This window comes from Benincasa hispida, chromosome 6 (assembly GCF_009727055.1).
Source record: "Benincasa hispida cultivar B227 chromosome 6, ASM972705v1, whole genome shotgun sequence".
Classification (NCBI taxonomy): domain Eukaryota; kingdom Viridiplantae; phylum Streptophyta; class Magnoliopsida; order Cucurbitales; family Cucurbitaceae; genus Benincasa; species Benincasa hispida.
In genome coordinates, this window is record NC_052354.1 from 42,442,819 (window position 1) to 42,460,862 (window position 18,044).

The window sequence follows — 18,044 nt, forward strand, 5'->3', positions numbered from 1 at the left end:
AAGACTTGACGGCTAGGGTAGACACTTTGGAGAGGGAAAAGCTTTTGAATATTAATTTTTAAACAATTTAGTTTTACCTTGACGAGTATAAGTTTGAAATTAGTATTGCAATTTATTTTCCAAATAATCACACAAAAACTAACATGTCAGCCAATCCATGACAATACATAATAGTCTAGTCACAATTTTGTTAAGTTAAAGTTAAGTTAGGGATCATTTAGAAGTGTTCTGTAAATTTGAGGTGTGTGTTTCTGTTGGAACAACTACCTCCTTTGGGCAGAAACAATTGCAAATGAACTGTGTTTAATGTCGGGAAAAAACTTGCAAAACAGAAAATCGGTTATATGCTAAATTGCGGAGCATGCTCTTTTTAAGAAATTTTGTGGCTCTGTCCCAGTAGTTAAAAAAATTGACACGCCGTCTCTAGGATAAAACAATCCAGAAAAAGAAATGTGTCTTGATCGAAGCTGCACCGGAATCGATCAGAATACTCACACCCTTCAATATGTAAATTTCTCGGAAATGTAAAAGTGGAGGAAAGAATAGATGGAAGTAGAGAAGCGAGGAGAAAAATTGTTGTGTGTTCAGAATGAAGGAATTTGACTGTAAATATAGGCCTTGAAGGCCAACAATTGCGCAAAACGGATGGGGAGAGGGACGTGGGCAACCACAGAACGTTCCCGAAGGCCATGTCTAAGACGCGAGAAGAAGACTGGAACTATGATGCGAGCAGAAGACCACGTAAGTTGCGTGAAGACCACTTTTTCTTTTATTTAATAATAAATAAAATAAAAAATATTAAAATAATAATTATTTTTGATAAAAAAAAATAATCACACATATGTGTCGTCATGCACGCACGCTCAACCGACTGGATAGTAGCGCATGCGTGTGGGATGTCCACCATACCCACATTTACCTATCTTCTCACTTCCTGTAAAATATGGATGACCCAAACCCACAACTCAAGGTAGGAGTATAAGAAGGAGATTACACTTCCCAAACTAAACAATATGAGATTCTCAATTTTTTTTTTTTTTTTATTTAACACTTTAGATTTTCATTAACAATCTCCCACTTGAAAATTTAAAAACATATGAAAAGCATTTTTTTTTCATGGAACAATATTAGTCTGTAAAGTACTGTGTATAAGCCAAGATGTCTTACGACTTGAACTTTTGTAGTGTAGATGATTCAGAAAATACTAGAGTAACTCTTGGTTTTGAACTACTATCTCTAACAACATCTCACACAGAACATTATAGGTGAGTCTATCAAGAGTACTCCTGTAGCTAGGTACCCTACTTGACATCAAGTATAGATCTCATTAAGAACTAAGTTCAACCTTTTTTTATGCTTCAGGATATCATGTTCAGACTTTAAACCATAGGAAGGGAAATTTGTATTCGTTTTAACATGATTCACTTACGGGATGAATTCATAGGAAGGGAACTCTGGGATCCGAAAATGGAAGGGTCACACTTACGGGATGAATTAAGTTAGTTAATGAATCATTGACCAAAACAATGATGGCTAAAAACTATAGGAATAAGAATTATTCTGATATTAGTAATTAGTTGAGATTGTCTCAATTCAGAGGAGGAGTAGCTAATCACCCTTCGGTGGCTATTGCTCTAAACCTCTGAAGTATCATTGCAAAAACTAAAATCAATAGTTTAATTAGGGTTTTGTGATTACATGTGTTTTTGCTAAATTGATTGGATATTTAAGTAATGGGTTATGACAAAGATAACTAATAAAGTCAATTGATTGTAATATGTTTTAACATGTCTTCCACAATCATATCTTTGATTAAAAATGAGAAATTAACTGGTAAAACTATGCGATGTAGAAATCTAACTTGAATACGATTCTGGTTGTTGATGATCTGTGGTTTATCTTGACGGAGGAATGTCCTTCAGTCCCCGCTTGAAATGTATCTCAAGCGTTGAAGAATGCTTATGACTGTTGGACGAAGGCCAATGAGAAGGCCCGAGTCTAAACTTGGCAAGTTTGTCTGACGTTCTTACCAAAAAGCATAGGGTCATGATGACTGCATGTCAGATCATGGAGTCCCTCCAGGAGATGTTTGGACAATCGTCCACTTAAATCTGACATGAGACCCTCAATTACATTTACAATGTGTGCATGAAAAAAAACCAATCAGTGAGAGAACATGTTCTCGACTTGATGATCCATTTCAATGTTGCTTAAATGAACGATGCGGTCATAGATGAGCAAATTCAGGTGTCCTTTATTTTGGAATCTCTTTCGAAGAGTTTTCTTCCCTTCCTCAGCAATGTGGTAATTAAAAAAATATAGTACAATTTGACTACCCTTCTAAACAAGTTACAGACTTTTCAGTCCCTTATGAAAGGTAAAGGACCGATAGAAAAAGAGGCAAAAGTTGTCCATTCCAAAAAGTTTCATAAGGGTTCATCATCTATAACTAAGTCTGTTCCTTCAACTTCTAGTACTAAAAGGATCCAAAAAAAAAAAGGAGGAAATGGGAAGACTCCCGTTGCTGGCTAAGAGAAGGGAAAAGCTAAGGATGACAAGAGCAAATGCTTCCACTGTAATGTGGATGGTTATTGGAAATGCAATTCCCCCAAGTACCTTGTTGAGAAGAAGAAAGAGAAGGAAGGTAAATATGATTGACTAGTCCTGGAAACTTGTTTAGTGGAAAATGACCATGATGCCTGGATACTTGATTTAGGAACCACTAATCACTTTTGTTTCTCTTTATAGGTTATTGGTTCCTTCCAGCAGTTAGAAGAGGTTGAAATGACGCTCAAGGGTGGAATAGGAGATGCCATTTCAGCTCGTACAATGGGAGTTACTAAGTTGAGTTGTTTTTTGGAAAAAAACATATATATTGTTCATAAGATGAAGATGAACCTTGTTTTTATTTCTTGTTTAATTGAACAATCATACTCAGTTTTTTTTGTTAAATTCAAATGAAGCGTTCATTATGAAAAATGGTGTGACTATTTGTTCAATTAAACTAGAAGACAACTTATATGTGTTAAAACTAACTGAATCAAAAGCACTTTTAAATCATGAGATGTTTAAAACTACTAATACTCAAACTAAAAGGCGAAGAATTTCTCCAAGTAACAATGATACGTACCTTTGACATTTGAGATTAGGCCACATAAATCTTCATAGGAGCGGAAGATTGGTAAAGAATGGACTTATAAGTAAGTTAGAACATGATTCATTACTTCCATGCGAATCCTGTTTTGAAGGAAAATTGACTAAAAGACCTTTTAGTAGAAAAGGTTATAGAGCCAAAGAGCCCTTAGAACTCATACATTCAGATCTTTGTGGTTCGACGAACGTAAAGGCTAGAGGAGGGTACAAATACTTCATCTCTTTCATAGATGATTATTCAAGGTATGGTTACTTATACTTAATGGATCATAAGTCTGAAGCCTTTGAAAAGTTCAAAGAGTAAAAAAAAGTTGAAAACCAATTAGGTAAAACTATTAAAACACTTCGATCTAATCGGGGTGGAAAGTACATGGATTTAGAATTCCAGGACTATTTGATAGAAAATGGAATACAATCCCAACTCTCAACACCTGGTACACCTCAGCAAAACGGTATATCAGAAAGGAGAAATATAACCTTGTTAGATATGGTTCGTTCTATGATAAGCTATGCTCAATTACCTAACTCATTTTGGGGGTATGCAGTAAAGACTGCAGTTCACTTCTTAAACAATGTTCCCTCGAAGAGTGTTTCTGAAATACCTTTCGAGTTATGAGGGGATGGAAATCGAGTTTACATTACTTCAGAATCTAGGGTAGGACAACATGTGTTAGCGACAAATCCTAAGAAGTTGGAACCACATTCAAGATTGTGCCAATTTGTTGGTTACCCTAAAGAAACGAGAGGTTGTCTGTTCTATTACTCTCAAGAAAATAAAGTGTTTGTATCGAAAAATGTACATTTTTAGAGGAAAACTACATGATAGATCATAAACCACGTAACAAAGTAATATTAAGTGAAACTACTGAAGATTCAACGAGGGTTGTTGATGAAGCTGGTCTTTCATCAAGTGTTAATGAAAGAGCCAACACTTCAGGTTAGTCTCATCTTTATCAATCGTTGAGAGTGCCTCGACGCAGTAGAAGGGTTGTGATACACCTGACCATTACTTGGGTTTAACTGAAACTCATGTTGTCATACTAGATGATGGTATTGAGGATCTATTGTCCTATAAACAGGCAACAAATGACGTAGACAAGGACCAATAGGTCAAAGCCATGGACCTTGAAATGGAGTCCATATACTCCAATTTAGGATGGGAGCTTGTAGATTTACCTGAAGGGGTCAAACCCATAGGATGTAAGTGGTTCTACAAAAGAAAGATAGATGTAGTTAGAAAGACATAGACCTTCAAAGTTCGATTTGTAGCAAAGGGTTATACCCAAAGTGAAGGGGTTGACTATCAGGAAACTTTTTCCATGTTGCTATGCTTAAATCTATAAAAGTTCTATTTTTCATAGCCACATATTATGACTATGAGATATGACAAATAAATGTCAAGACTACTTTTTTGAATGGCAATCTTGAGGAGAATATTTTTATGTCTCAGCCCGAGGGGTTCATAGCCCAAGGTCAGGAGCAAAAGAATTGTAAGCCGAATCGATCCATTTATAGGTTGAAACAGGCATTCAGATCTTGGAACATTAGATTGATACAATGATCAAATATTTTGCTTTTGATCAAAACATTGATGAACCTTGTATTTACAAGAAAATCATCAACGATAAAGTAGCTTTTCTAATACTTTATGTGCATGATATCCTACTCATTAGGAATGATGTAGGGTACCTTATTGACATTAAGGAATGGCTGGCAACCCAATTCCAAATGAAAGATTTAGGAGAGACGTAGTATGTACATGAGATTCAAATCATCAGGGATCCCAAGAACATAATACTAGCTTTGTCTCAAAAAACTTATATCGACAAAATTTTAACTCGATATTTGATTCAGAACTCTAAGACGGGTTTGTTACCTTTCAGGCACAGGGTTCACTTGTCTAAAGAACGGTGTTATAAGACACCTCAAGAAATTGAGGATATGAGATGTATACCACCTATCACTCTATTGGAATCCCAGAGAATGACGAGGTTACTTTCGTGGTAGTGTTCAAGATTGTTCAAGATTGTTCTTGATCAAGATCGTTGGAGATCCATTAGTTAGAACTTGGAGAGGATTTTTCGTGACATTTGGGAATATACAAATTTAAGAATTGTTCTAATCTTTTCTCAAAAGCATGCTAACTTACATGTTTATATTATGTTCTTAGATGAATGATTATGTTTATGCAAAAATCAAATTGCGGGATGCAAGGCGTTCTAACCAAACGTTTTCGCTATGAGATTCGATCCCTTCAGTTGGTAAATCTTATTATAAGTTAATTCTTTGAGAATTTGATTCCTCTTCTAACCTAGTACTCCTAAAAATTCATATTGTATCCTTACTTTTTCAAAGTTTGAAATCTATTCAATACTACTAGGTTTGTTTGGTGGGTAATTATGAACTTTGTTTTATGTTTTCAAATTGATTAAGTTCAAGAAATATGTGTTTAGCATACAATCTAGATTCTATTCTTGGATTATTATTATTACTATTTTTTTGTAATCCAAACAGTAAAATTCTGAAAATAATTTCTTTTTATTTTCCATGCATCCAAATTTTGAATTTTAAATTTTAAAATAAAGAATTATATTGAAAAAATAAAAATCTTTAGAAATATAGTGTTAATTTCATGATATAAACTCATGAGCTGTTTTCAAATAAAAGAAAATGAGTCAACTTATTTACAAATATAACAAATTGTCGCTTTCTATCAATGATAGACTGCGGATAGACCACGATAGACTTCTATCGCAGACGAAAACTGATATACATTGACATTTTGCTATATTTAAAAATATTTTCAGTAGTATTACTATTTAAAATAATGACCCGAAACTCATCTTATTAAATTTATAATAGATATTATGTAATTTATTATAAATTATATAATATTACAAAATAATAATTATATAATTTTTATACTAAAATATATTGATAAATTAATTAATAATAGTTTATATATAATCTAAAATATAGTAGGCAACTACAACTGGTTTCATAGTTTACAAATATAGTATAAACACATTTAAACAATGTTTAAATTATAATCCAAATTTCCAATCTGCTACCAAATCATATATTTCAAAATACAAAATATGACTCTGTTTTCATTGAATAATTTATTTTCAAATGTAATTTTTTTCCTAAAAGCACAGTCGTTAACAATTATTTTAAAAGCTACTATAATTCCAAACTAAACTTTTCTTAAATCACCAACGGACCTAAAATGTTAAGCTGATAGGTGAAGATAGATTTAATTATATATCATTTAACACTCCTCGTCACTTGTGGGCTTGAAATATATAGAAGCCAAACAAGTGGAAATTAATATTAGGAAATAATACTGTAGGGCTTGAACATAAGGACCTCCCTAGATCATCTACTCTGATATTATCTTAAATCACTAATTGATCCAAAAACTTAAACGGATGGATGAAGGTAGATTTAATTATATATCATCTAACAAACTTCAAGCACTTTTAGTTTATAACTCATCTCAAATCGCATAAAGTTTGATTAAGCTTTGCTAGTCGAATCTTTTTAGTCATCTATTTTTTTAAACAGCCCTATAAGCCAGGCAAAAAAAATCAATAGGGGATCATCCACATTCTCTTCATGGGGAAATGATCAACAAGTTGATGATAATATTCGATTTGATGAGATCACTTAAAAACTTGCCCCACACGAAGAGAGGAGGTTTCTTTGTTTGTTCATCAATGGTGTGATGGAAAAAAAAAAAGCATGTGAGAGAAGAGATGTTTTCAAAAATAATATTTTGCTCTCTTAAAGTTGAAACGTGGCAACATATAATTTTATGGGTTTTTTTAATTATTATTATTCTATTTAGATTCAATCTTGTAGGTTCCATCTTATCATAAAATTCAATGATTTTAAGAATATTAAAAAAAATCATATATTTATTTTTTTACTATATGAACTTAGAGGATATCTATTATACCTTCAATTTAAGAAATATAAAAATAACAATAACTTTTAACAAATTAAGCTGTACTGAGGTGATATCCAACACATTATATTTATATTTCTCTTTTTTAATATGTGAATTTATAATTATAGGCTCACTTCAAATTGATGAAATTATACGTGGACATGTGGATGATACATGCATAAATATAATATCTATAATTAGTTAAAAAAAAATTAAAAAAAAAAAAGTTATCACAATATGATATATTTTTTAAGTTATGGATCAAAATAATTTTTTAAAAAATAATTAAAATAAAATCAGCAAACTAATATGCTATTGGATAGTTTCAAATTTTAAATTAAAATATAATTTAAAAAATTTATAGACAAATAAAATTTTGAATTTTGTTTGAAACCGACAAACATGATAATGTTTATGTGTATAAATGACATATCTCAATTTTGATAATGTGATAGTATATTAAAAGATACGCTTAAACATCGATTAATTGTTAAAATTTTATTTCTCCACAAAGAGGTTAGATTGAATTATCATGATCCATTGGCTGAAATTAGAGCAATCTTTGAGGGGCGGTTTATTTTCGAGAGGTAGATAATCAGAATCTTAGATTCAGATGTTCGACATCTTTAGGTTATCATATTTATTTTGTAGCAATATTTTTACAGATATTTATAAATATTTTGATAATTATATTTGTTTCCTACGTTTTCTATTGAAAAATGTCTTAAATTTATATAAGGTAAAAGAATGCCCTTTTGACTATTTATTAATTTATAATTAATTTGACCTTATATTATGTATTTGTTTTTATCAATTTGATTTTTTTTAAATTAATACAATTTATGTTATTTTTATATGTTATTTTTCTCAACAAAATAATATATCATAATTGAAATCTTTTATAAAGTAAATATTAATTTCCTTGGTATTTTCTATTCTTTTACAGTTGTATGAGAAGAAATTTAAATTTGAATATCTTTCTAAAAATAATAAGGATTATGATATAACAAAAAAAATATGATATATATGATTGATAGCATTTATTTTAATTATATAATAATGTATGAAGATTAATACATATATTTATATATATGTAAAATTAAACAAAAAAAAATGATAAAAATGTAAAATGGGGATGCCCTCAACTGGAGAATCTAGAAAATCCATGTTTCAAGTGGGCATCTAAAACTCTCGAGATATCCTCCATAAGGACATCCTAGGATGTCAGGAAATCTCCAAATGACAGGATATCTTACAATAGTGCGAAGTAAACATAGTAATCCAATTGCTTATTCGATAGGAATCTAGGATACCCACAAAACAAACGGTTCCTGAGGGACTTTGACTTGCGAGATTGATCATTTCGTTCCACAAAATTATCATTGAATCTAATTGGTTGCAGGCCATTGGTAAACAGGAAAAAAGAAATGTGGAGTGAAGGAACTTGTTGGTTAGAAGAAATTTGGAACTTATCTTATTCATTTGCTGATATATCTTTTGCATATATAAATAGAAAATGTATTAATAATCTTGTTGATTATATAGCTAAGGAAGCAAAAGATAATGATTCGAATGGTATTTGTTGGTCTGATTTCTCTCACTCATCCTTCACATTGCTACGAAGGAGTAATACTCTGATAATTATGCCCTTAAGATTTAATAATACTTTCGTTTTTCTTAAAAAAAAGATTAGATACTCAAATTTCTATGACCAATACTTAAAAAAATACTATTGTTTATTGAGATATTATTTAATATGAAATAATTGTTGAAAATATTTACAAATAATAATAAAATATTATAGATAGACTACAATAGACTACTATTTGTGTCTATCGTGATACAGATAGATACGAATAGTAGTCTATTGAGATAGATATTAAAAAAATTTAGTATATTTATAAATATTTTACTTATTTTTATGTATTTGAAAATACCTTCTTTATTTACATGTGTTCAAAATGAGGTTCATAAAAGATAATAATAAATAAATAAAAGGTGGTCCTCTCCTCTTTACATCTAGAAAAGAATTTAAAAAAAAAAAAAGAATGAAAAAGTGGTCCTTTTAAGATTGGAGGTATGATTAATCTAATCATGTTTTGTCCTTTTCTTTGGGAAATATTAAAATGATTTTATTTTATTTTATTTTTAGATGGTCTAAATTCCCTCTTAATAAATCTTAAATATATTTTAAAAATTTATGAAAAAAAATACTAATAGGAGACTAATTTTGTTTTGAAAACATCAACATTAAAGTAACAACATATAATATTTTTTAATATTTATAGAAGGTACAAAAACTAAAATTAGATCTTAGAAAATATATAGGCTAAATGAAATGAAACTCAAAATATAGAGACCAAAATTGTATTTTAAACAAAACTTATTTTCAAATTATTTACAAAATTTGTTAAAGTGAGCGTAGCTTATATTCTAACAAACAATATATTATGCCTAAATTTTAGAGTGTGTACCCTTGATTAAAAGGTCTTACCCAACAAGGAAAAAAAAATTGAAAATTTTAAAATATAAAAAACCAAATAGAAAAAGATATTCATAAATATAGTAAACATTAATCATATATGTAAGCTAAATGAAAATAGAATTTGAAACCACATTTAATTTAAAAGTTGTTGAAAATAAATTATTATAATTATTAAAAAATATTAGAGAATATAATATTAAATTTATTTTTATCCATTACCTTAAGCTTATAGGTCAATGAGTGATATTCAAATTATTAAAAAAAATGAAACTGACAAAATATATTATTGTGGTGTCGATTCTTTTTTTTTTTTTTTTTTAAGCAAATGAGTTGTTGACATAGCTTTAAATTTCCATCCAAACTTCGAAATTTTGATTGGGAGAAATTTTGTTTTTTTTTCTAATTTCGATGAAATTTCGAAAAATTTTTTGAGAATATTCTGATTCCTCACATTTCAACGAAATTCGAGATTTTGAGAAATTTTTTAGAAATTTTTACATTTCGAAAAAAAATATATATATTTTTAATTTATGTTAGCTCAATTTAAGTTTTTCAATTTTTTGGTTTTGATTATACAAAATTCTATAGTTTCAACATCAATGTCATTTTTGACAAAGGATTAAGCCTTTTTTATGTGTTATTTTAACTAACTTTCAACTTTTCTCAATTTTTAGCTTTATTTTTGGCCCAAAACTTTAATTTCTAAAGAAATTAAATTTGAAAAAACCAAAACAAAAAAAACATATATTTATTTTTAACCTTATTCACACTTTTTTCCATTAAGCTTTCACATAATTTTCACATCAAAATTGAATTGATGTGAGTTTTTTTTCCTTTAACCATCCAAAATCTTTATAATTTTCTCATCATGTCACCTTAAAATATTATTAAACTTTATATTATTTTGTAATTATTTTCCATTTCTTTTTTAAATTTCTACTCTCGCATCAACATTTACACAAACATTTATAGTAGACATATAAATATTGTCTTACTTTATAGAAATTGAGATTAAAAATGATTTATTATAGTTTAATTAAGCCACAATAAAAGTTTCATTAACTAATTATAACAATTTCCATTAATTTCAATTAATTTCCATAATTTTCTCGAAATTTTCATCGATATTTCCTTAAAATTAGGACTTCGATATTTCCATTAACATCGACATTTTGAATCTTGGTTGTTGAACAAGCTATAAAGTAAAAATCATATGATAAACTAACCATGCAACCTAATGTTATAACATTAGGGAAAGAAAAAAAGATAAAAGAGGACATTTATAACATGGTTCGATTTTTTTTAGCTTACAAATCTCTAGACTTTAAAGTTGTGTTCAATGAATAAGACGTCAATTATCATCTCAATAAAGATGGGTGATGTAATCCAATTCTCACACAATTGTTAAACTAAAAAAAAAATGATGTCTTTTGTTCCAGAATTTAATAAAAATTTTAAAAGCTAATGGTTGGATCTTTAATCTATTGGTTAGAGTTCCGGTTGAACTTCTTCAAAACTTAACAAAAGGTAAAAGTTAATGACTAGATTTCTACTATCAATATAATATTAACAATAATTCAATTACTAAGATATTAAAGAATGGTTTGATAAACTAAAGAAAATGAAATGAACAAGAGTTAGGTTAATTAATAAGAAAATTCATCACACTAATTGAGCGCAAAAATACAAAATGCAAAAGTTGGGTTAGGGAATAATTTAAAGTTAAGGTTGAATTCTATTCTTAAGTATAAGGTGTGTTTTAGGTATTTCATAATCTAACATAAAATTTAGAACAATTTGGAGTTGATTACTTGATAATATATCATCTCCAACAAAAATCACTTGTCAACTATAAAAAAAAAAAAAGGTTATATCTAACACACGATAAAAAAACTTGTTACACACGATTTTACAACAATTCCAAGAACAACAAAGATAAATACAGAAACTAAAATCAGAACAGAACATAGAGTTTGGTAATCCAGTTCAATACAATACCATCTATGTATAGGAGGTAGTGTGTGATGAGATTTATGCCCTAAATCTCGTGGTTTATAATGTATAAACAAAATTTATTTATTTAATGAAATAAGGCGTTATTTTTATTTGAAAATTATGTTGGCTGCCCTTAATCTCAAATTAATGTTTTGATGATAACAAACTCAATTTTTAATTACTGAAAATCTTAGTGTTTTAATATGTCATAACGTAGATCTCGGAACAACGATTCCAACACCTCTTGAATCACTCAAATCGGAGCTAAAACGAAGACAATATGACTGAAACAAGTCTATAGAGAAAATACCGTGGTGGATGATGTGACATAACCAGACCATTTGCATGTAGACATGTGGCAGCATTAAGAGATTAACATATGATGGACTTTTTTTACCCATGGTATGTTTTTTATTTTTGGATTGACTTTAAAAAGAATGAATTTAAAAAGAAAATGAATTAAAAGGAAAATGAATTTAATATTATTTTATGTTTGTGTCTAACTGCTGTTTTTGACACATGGTATGTTTTTTTATTTTTGAATTAATTTTTATAAAGAAATGAATTTCAAAAGAAATGAATTAATATTATTATTCTTGTTTGTATCTAACAACTAGTTTAGTTTAAATCTCCACCATTGATTTTTCTTTACCAAAATCCAATGGTCCAAATTAATTGTGGTTTCTAAATTTTTCCCTCTATATAATCATCTTCCTCTCCAAATTTCAAACCAACAAATTTTACATTTCAATAATCCTCCAAAACTCAAAAGTTTCTATTGTTGCTCTTCTAAGTTCCAATTTTTTCTTTCATCTTATTCTGAGAAGAGTGTTATTGTATTATTTGATAAACTTGTTGAGTACTTAAACTTGTAAATCCACTCTAATGAGAGTTGTATTGTGTTTCTTCAAAAATTCCAACATTTGTAACGGTTTGATCCTAACCGTGGAAAAGATCGGTTTGCTCTTGAACCCGTAAAAGGAGTGGTGGTGTAAGGTTGGGCTCTAATCCGTGGAAAGAGTCGGAAAGATTTTATTCAAATTTCCAAGAGACGCTTGGGGAGTGGAGTAGATCGAGTTTGACCGAACCACTATAAAAATTACGGTGTCTCTTCTCTGACTCTTTCCTTTTTATTTTTACAATTAATTTAAGCAATTTATTGTATGTTTTAGTTTGTTCTTATTTATTTGCTAAAATTTGATAGAATTAAATTGTCACATTTTTTATCATCTTATTTGTTGCATAATTTGAATTTTTCTTATTATTTATAAAAAGTGTATTGGTTTAATTTTTTTAAAAAAATTTAATTAAACCCTATTCACCCCTCTCTAGGGTTGCCATATCGATCCAACGAATTAGACTTGATAAAGTAAGATCCAAGATTATTTAATGTAATGTGGTTGACAAAAGATAGATCATGGCCAAATAATAACCTAGAAGGTCTATAGTATATGGATAAGGTTCAATGCCTTATACTGGTGACACTATGGATATGACCTCTTTGTAAATGTTACAAATGTTGTAAGTGTTACAAATTATTTGATCTAATTTGTTCATGTATAGACATACATGTAGGGGTATCCTATATAAAGAGTTGTTAAAAGATCGGATCGAAAAATAATTAATTTCTCTTTGTAACACCATTGATTAAAGAGATTAATATTCATATGATGACTATATGTAACTCGATTTCAATCCTTAGGGAGTTATGGACTTTTATTTGCGAGGGCTTGTCCTTGATTTGTATGGGTGAGAGTGGCCCGAGTCACCAACTTAATAAGGCTAACATTTTGGGGACGAGACCAATTGGGAAGCTGAGAACATAGCTATATAAAGATGAAGTTCACTCATTTCCGACTTTAGGGTAAGTAGATAAGTTGTTCTTCTCAAATGATAACGACAAGTCTTGAACAAATGGGCCCCTCCGTCTCATTGACCTAGAAGGGATTTTGTTATAGTTGGACTATAAACATGTTGTTCATTAGAGGATCAGTGAGACTTAAGGAGCAGGAGGTAATTACAGAGATAAAATGGTCATTTGATCCAGCTGTAATTATGAACGATTCGTAAAAGATCGACTTACTGGTAATGGTTATATCCATGGACACAAGAAATATTCTACAGTGCGAGAGTGCAACTATGGGTCTTTAGTGGAGTGACCCATAGTTAGAGATGTCTAATTTCCCCATGGAGATGGGGATTCCCCGATTAGGCGGGTAATAGGGGGGGGGGGGGAGGGGGGAGAATTTTCCGTGAGCTAAACAGGGACAGGGATGGGGGATGTTCCCCATCCTTACCCCGCCCCGACCCGTTCCCGTCCTTGCTCCATTAGCTTTTACATATTTATTTAGTATAGTCATTTAATGTTATTACATTTAAATTTCCAATTTGATTATTTATTGGGAAAGATAATGAATATGTTTAAATTGAATGTTTAAATTTAGATTATATATGTAAATAATTTGATTTATATTTATTTCTTTCTACTAAAAAAATTAATTAGCTTTTTTAGGCCATAATTTGAGTAATTTATCTCTAAATTCAAATTGTCATATAAAACTAACCATAATAAACAATTTAGTGATAAAGTTAATTATTTAAATTAATTAGCTTTTTACAAACAAAAAAAAAGTAACAGGAAAAAATTTCCCGTGGGGAATCCCCGCCTTGATCCCCGTGGGCAATTTCACGGGGATGGGGAATGACATAGAGAGTGGTGACGGAGATGGGGAATGACATCCCCGGCCCCACCCCGCCCCGTGGACATCGCTACCCAAGGTTAATGAAGGTTAATTAATTTAATTGAAAAGTTTAATTAATTAATATGAATCATTGAAGTTTCTAATCTATAGATCCATTAAGTCCCTCTGCTGGCTCAGTAAGGATAAAATAAGAATTATTTAGTTTTGGAAGAATTTAAATTGTTCAAATTACAAATGAATATATTTTAATTGTAGGTGATACAATTGATATAATGGATATAGATATATTATATTATAAAGTTAATTTTGAATAAGATTCCGAATAAACTATATAATTTGAGAGAATAATGTATTTGAATAAGATTAAAATATTAAATAATACGAATGAGATTCTATTTAAACTATAAATTAAATTTAATTGAATGAGATTGACATTAAAACTATCTATTAAATTTAATATGAATGAGATTCATATTATATAGGTTAAATTTATTATGAATGAGATACACATTAAAACTATAGGTTACGAGAGAAAAATATATTTGGATATGATTCAAATGTAATATTTAATAAAATATATGATGTTTAATTAAAATTAATTAAGTAAATTAATTAATAATTATTTAATTAAATTAAATTAATTTTGATTTAATTTAATAAATTAATCAATAATTCCCCTACAGTTATAGGGGAATTGAAGGAAGTTAACTCCCGTCTTTCATTATGCAGAGAGTTATCTGCATTTTGAGATCACATAAGTATTTTTGTTTGTCTGCATTTTGAGATCACAAAAGTTTTTTTTTCTTATACTCTCTCAAACTCTTTCTCAATCTTTTATCACTCTAAAATCACAGAGAAAAAGTTTCTTTGAAAAAATCTTCCCTTAATCTTCCAAAAATTGGTTCTCACAAAACAAATCCTTGTCGGAGAATAGCGAGGAAGACTTGGTGGTGGTGTCTTGTTCGAGATCCGAGAAGAGTTGCTGAGATCGTGCTGTTTGAAAAATTGGAGAAGATTGAAGAGTTAGTCTTCAAAGGTAAACTCCTTTTCCTTGAAATTCTTCACAGTAAAAGCATGCTTAGTTTAGATGTTTAATCTTCTCTGTACTTTCTATAAATTCGAAACATAAATTAAAAAGCACATGCGATCAATCGCTTTCATACAGGATTCGGTCCCTTCGATGTACTTGTAGAAATATATTTCCACTAATATAAGGTCAAATAATTACAACGATGTATTTATCTATAAATAAACACCAATTCCAGTGACACTAAAAAATCCAACTTAGAAAACGATCACTTAGGCCTCCCTAAGTGTGAGACTTCCTCTCAATAAAACTTGGACTCTCCCTAAGTGTGAGATCCTCTAACCTTCAACATATTTAGGCTCTCATTAGTGAAGATCACTTATACTCCCTTTAAGTTTGAGGCTCCCTATCAACTTGAACTTCTATCTTTTCAAACCACTTAATTTGGAATACTTAGGCTTCCCTTAAGTATGTGAATCTCTTCTCAAGTTGTAGTAGAATGGTTCAATATGACCTAGAAAATTTCTCTAAATCGAAAATAGAACAAACTTCAAAATCATAAGATTGACTTACAAGGAAGATGTCTCTTCCAACAACTTGTCATAGCGGTATCTAACAACTTCATACAACAACACAAATTCTTCAAAGGTATCAACCCTAAAAAGAGAACCATATTCTTTTAAATATGTAGAGCGAAAAAAGGAGCAAAGAAACAAAAAAAAACAGTAAACATCACATTAAGAATGAAATAAATCTGCAATAATAACTAGCAAGAATTTTCTAGATGAGAAAAAATTATATTATATTAAATCAACATTGTGAAGGACAATCCGATGGACATTCTTAAAAAATATTGCCAACACCAAATTTCTGATAAACTATTTACTTCAAAATTCAATTTGGAGTGATTTTAGATTTTTCTAAAATCAATTTTATGTAATTGTCGAACATTATAAAATATAGAAAAGTGATTTTGGCCAGTCTCCTCAAACATATATAACCTTAGAGTAGATCGTAGAAAAATAGAATAAAGAAATAATTAGCCGAATAAGCTGATATATGAACCTAACTTCATAAATGTCCAAATATTTGAAGATTATAGCGTAATTAATTTTCTTCTATTTTTTCATATGTCGTTTATCTCTCACGCAATAAATTAAACTACCAAAAAAATAGTGAATGACTAAATTTATACTCATAAGCACACCAATAATTCAATTATATTATATTAACAATGATTTGATAGACTAAATTAAAAAAAAAAAAAAAAAATCAATTGCCACTAAATGAACACGACATAAAAAAGTATAGAAAGTGATCCAAAGTGTTGAGAATGATATAAACGAGGATTAGGTTAATTAATAAAAACATTCATCACACTATTGGAGAGCAATAATACAAAAGAAAATCAAAAGATGGGTTAGAATAATTTGAGAGTAGGCCGTAAAAGAATACAATAAAGAAATAATTAACAAATCAATAAGCTATTACATGAACCTAATTTCATAAAAGTCCAAAGATTTGAATATTAACGTAATTAGTTTTCTTATATTTTTTCGTGTGTCGTTTATCTCTTTCACGCAATAACTTGAACTAAAAAAATAATTATTATTATTATGAATATTATAATAATAAATAGATATCCATGATTTAGTGTTCCAAAAGTCATATGTCACCTTTCTTGTTGTCCATATGCATTGTAATTCTTTAGTGTCCAATGAAAGCCACATCCTACTTGCCGTTTTGAAAGTGGAGAAATTTGATAATTTTCTCATTTCTCATTTTGTTTTATTTATTTTAATATTATATTTTATTACCATTTGTGTTCCCATTGTGCTCCTCAAATTCACAACATGTCAGAGTTTCTGTCGTTTTTCCCACTAAAGGTATGTCCTAAAGATATGTCGGTTTTTCTCTCTTCGTTATAATTAATAAATTTAATGTTATTTTGTATATTCAATATCTATTAAATTTCTAACATAAGTAAAATATTTTATGATAGTTCTGCCATGACAAATCTCACAAGAATTTGCCGTCCTTGATATTAACGACAATAATTATTTGTCATGGGTACTTGATGCCGAAATTCATTTGGATGCTATGAATCTTGGGGAGACTATTAAAGAAGGAAATACGACATCCAGTCAGGACAAAGAAAAAATTATGTTTTTTCTTCATCATCATATTCACAAGGGATTGAAAATGGAGTATCTTCCAATAAAAGATTCTCGTATCTTACGGAAAAATTTAAAAGAGGTGTATGATCATAAAAAAACAGTTATTCTTCCTAAAGTTCATTATGAGTGGATGCACTTGCGGCTACAAGAATTCAAATTAGTAAGCAATTACAACTCCGCATTATTTAAAATCAGTTCAAAATTGTTATTATGCAAAGATAAAATTACTGATGATATGTTAGAGAAGACATTTTCTACATTTTATATCTCGAATATGCTCCTCTAGTAGCAATATCAAGAAAAAGGTTTTAAACAGTATTCTGAATTAATTTCATGTCTTCTTGTGGCCGAACAAAATAATGAGTTATTAATGAAAAATCATGAATCTTGACCAACTGGAACACTATTCCCTGAAGTGAATGCTGTGAATGTTAATAATCGTAGTCGAGGTCATGACCGTGGTAGAGGAAGAAATAATTATTATTTTCATGATGATCACTCTAATCATTCGAATTTCAAAAAAACCATGCAAAATGATGATCACAAAGGAAAA